The sequence below is a fragment of the Pundamilia nyererei genome, unplaced genomic scaffold (assembly GCF_000239375.1).
Source record: "Pundamilia nyererei isolate P.nyererei 1_Seehausen unplaced genomic scaffold, PunNye1.0 scaffold00237, whole genome shotgun sequence".
NCBI classification, from domain to species: Eukaryota; Metazoa; Chordata; class Actinopteri; order Cichliformes; family Cichlidae; genus Pundamilia; species Pundamilia nyererei.
In genome coordinates this window covers 351,907-355,540 of record NW_005187638.1, presented here as the reverse complement: position 1 = coordinate 355,540, position 3,634 = coordinate 351,907, and positions in this window count along the sequence as shown.

The window sequence follows — 3,634 nt, the reverse complement described above, 5'->3', positions numbered from 1 at the left end:
AAATGGCCTGTATTTATATAGCGCTTTACTAGTCCCTAAGGACCCCAAAGCGCTTTACATATGGTATGGTGGCATTTACGAATACAGGACAATTGTACAATGACAAACACAATGTAATTGCAGAGTGTTAGGTCATCTTTATAATTACTTTTTTTAATGTAGTGTAAAAATGCATTTAGATTCTGCATAGAAAGAAAACAAAAAACAAGAAACAGAAGCAGCGGTGGTCTTTATTTATTAATAATTTACTGGTTTAACTGACAGATTAACAAATGCATATTTTTTTATTTTCATAATCTAATATTTTTACAAAGCAGAGAGACTTACATGAAAGTAAAATTTTTCATTTAGGCAATATATTTTGTAATTGTTTTCTTCAAGAATCACTGTGGAATAACATTAAAAGAATGAAAAACTTACCAGCAGGTGGCAACAGAGCATTTGTCACCTTGCTGGGCCAGATGTTCCTGCTCTTCTTCTCAATTCAACTGAAAATCATTTCAACTAATTTATGATTCTTTTAAACAAGTAGCAAATAAGAGCTGTCACCTTTATCTATCATCTATCAGCACTTATAGCTATCCATTTTAATTGTAGCAGCAGTTTTTGTGTAGTAGGTCTAATTGTGCTGGTACTTTGTATAAAAGACAAGAAAGTGCTGAACAAATTAGTGTTCAATTAAAAAAGAACTGCAGGGAATTAATGGGCTAACATTTCTGACATCCACCCACCCTGCGGGGGAATGCTGTTTCTTTTCTTCTTCCTGTCTTGTCTTTCAGGTTCTGGGTGCCGCAGGTGAGGAGCGTTACGGCTGAATAGCCATGGGATCAAAACGGCCATGTCTGACGCGCCAGCCCCCCCGGTGCGAGCGTCGCGGTACGGCGGCTCGAGCAACAGGCTGGTAGCAACGTAAAGGCTAAGAGGATTTTGCGGACCTTTTAGCGACTGTGTGGTTTTTGTGTGATTGCGCTCCTTCCCGTGCTATTCTGCGCCCCCCCCCCCCCCCCTCCCGATTACGTCCTTTTCTCCCCCAATTACGTCCTTCTCTTTCCCCTCAGTCTACGTCCATTCTTGTTCATAGTCCCGTTACCTACTGCATTGACTGTTGTAATTTTCTCTTGCATGGTTTTCCCCCCAAAATCCCTCCATAAGCTTAAACTTGTTCAAAACTCTGTTGCTTACATTATTACCGAATCACCTCTGTTCTTCAGGAACTTCACTGGTTCCCTGTGAAATTCCAGATAATATACAAAACGTCTTCTGCTCACCTTCATGGTCCTTCATAACCTTGCTCCTGACCTGTTAAGCACTACGTTAAGCACTATGTTTCCACACATAAACAGTTCATGTATGTGCCGCTGTCGGAATTTGAGACTTTTTTGAATTTTTGTAGATTCTTGATTGAGCAATAAAAAACCCAAACAAACATATGCAACAATAAGCCAGTGACACCCAGGTGCAAGTGATTTTCCTCCCTACCATGTGCTACTCCCTATTTCTAAAAAGTAATTACTGGTTTGGCTTGTAAATAAGTGTAACTAAGTTTTTTATGCCACTTATCCAGGTTTGGATTGCATAGAAGCAGTCTAAATAGAGACAAGCAGTCCTCCCTCTCCTCAGCCAAGTCCTCCAGCTCATCAGGAGGACACAGATGCATTCCTAAACCAATTGAAAGAGAAAAATCTCCCGAATCTTGCCCACGGTGTCCTCCCAGTAGGAAATCCCTGAAACATCTCACCCAGGAGGTGTTAAAGAGGGAGTGAAGTCAGATGCCTGAACTACCTCAACAGGCTCTTTTTGATGTAGAACATTGGCAGCTCTACTCGAAGCCCCTCCTAAATGGTTTGGTCCTGACCCTATCTACAATCTCATTCATTTGGAGCTTGTGAACATACGAGGGCAGCAACATAGACTGACCAGTAAATTTACAGCTTCGCTTTCACACTGAGCTTTGTCCTCACCACAACAGACTAATATAGTTTCTGCATCGCTGAATATGTGGCCCTGGTTTATACCTCAATCTCCTGCTCCATTATCCCTTTACTCATGAACTCAATATTTTAACCCCCCCTTGGAGCAGCTACTTGTCTCGGATCCAGAATGGGTTATTTGTGGATCAGGCTTTTTCCAGTGCATTCTGTGAATGCTTGAGTTTGAATGCTGGGCAAAATGTTGTTGAGCAGTGTTTGTGGTAGTGCTAAATAAACTGGGGCTAGTGCATCTTCTAGGTGAGGCTGCTGCAATTGTTGACTGCCTTTGCCATGAGGGGTTTGCTTGGGCTATAGCAGTTTGTAGTTGGCTGGTATGTATGTGGCCTGGTTTCAGTGTCAGTGGCGTTAATGTTGTGGTTGATGAGTTTAAAAGAGGACACCACTTGTGTGGCGGGCTCTTATTGAGAATTGCTCAATAAGCTAAGGCTTCTTCTAATGCACGTACCTGTCTGCAATGTAATGTTAGATGAAAAAAACAAAACATTGTCAGTTGTTTGTCATTGATGTTTTGAGGGTCTCGGATTGATTTCAGCCTTTAAAACCTCTGATCAAAGAATTGATAAAAATTCTTGCCCACCTGTCATTTTCAAATACTGAATTTGATGGTGGTCTAGATGAGAAGATGGTCTTTAAAAACAGACTAAGAATACAAGGTTTTTCTTTATCACTACCAAAATCAAAGTATTCAGATCACTTTTGCAATTTTTACGAGAGGAAGAAATCAAGAGATTTAGTGGAGAATAGACTATCATGAAATCATGCATTGCGTTACAATTCTTGGAGTAATTACAATCCTCAATGCCAAATCTATAACTGTAGGAATTAGTAGCTATTGCTTTGCTTCAATGATAAAACATTAATCTCAATGTATATATATTTTTAACCTATGTCTATGTACAATTTAGGTTTTAAAATACAGATTATGCTGGAGAATAATCAGTGAAAACAAACTGTACAGCTAAGTTTCACTAAAATGGTTTGTAAAATTTTACAGGAAGTGGATTTTCTGTGTTTCAGCCAATGACTGTAATTTCCACTTCGTACCCCCTGATTATCTTGTGACCAAGTCTTCCTTTGAGTTGGAAGACATCAGTTGTGCAAGAGAAGGCTGAGGTACCACAATGATCAGAAGGCTGGTTTCTTTGATTCTTCTAAGTACATTGTGTAAGTTTACTTCTGCACTGAAACATGTGACACTGTGATATAGGGTTGAGTAATATTTGTTAAATTTAAGGTGCTTTGTCCTGTCATATTCGAATCTAACTGATACCGTGTTTTGTTTTGTTTTTTTTTAGCTGTGACCGAAGGGGATGAGGGTCCTTTCCAGAGCTCTGTAACTGTGACTAAACTTGGAGATAATGTGACTCTGACATGTAAAATCCCTTACGATGATGTTGGGTTTTCTTACTGGTATAAGCTGAAATTTGGAAACGTGATTGAAACAATTGCCTCGGGAAGTTTTGACAAAATATCACTAAAGGGACCATTTAACAACTCAAGATTCAATGCCACAAAAGTGGGTGATATCTATTCTCTTACCATAACAAATGCAAACAAAGAAGATGAAGCAACTTACTTATGCCAAGCAGGAACGGCATACATAATGACATTTTTTAATTGCACGCTTTTGGTCGTGGATGGTA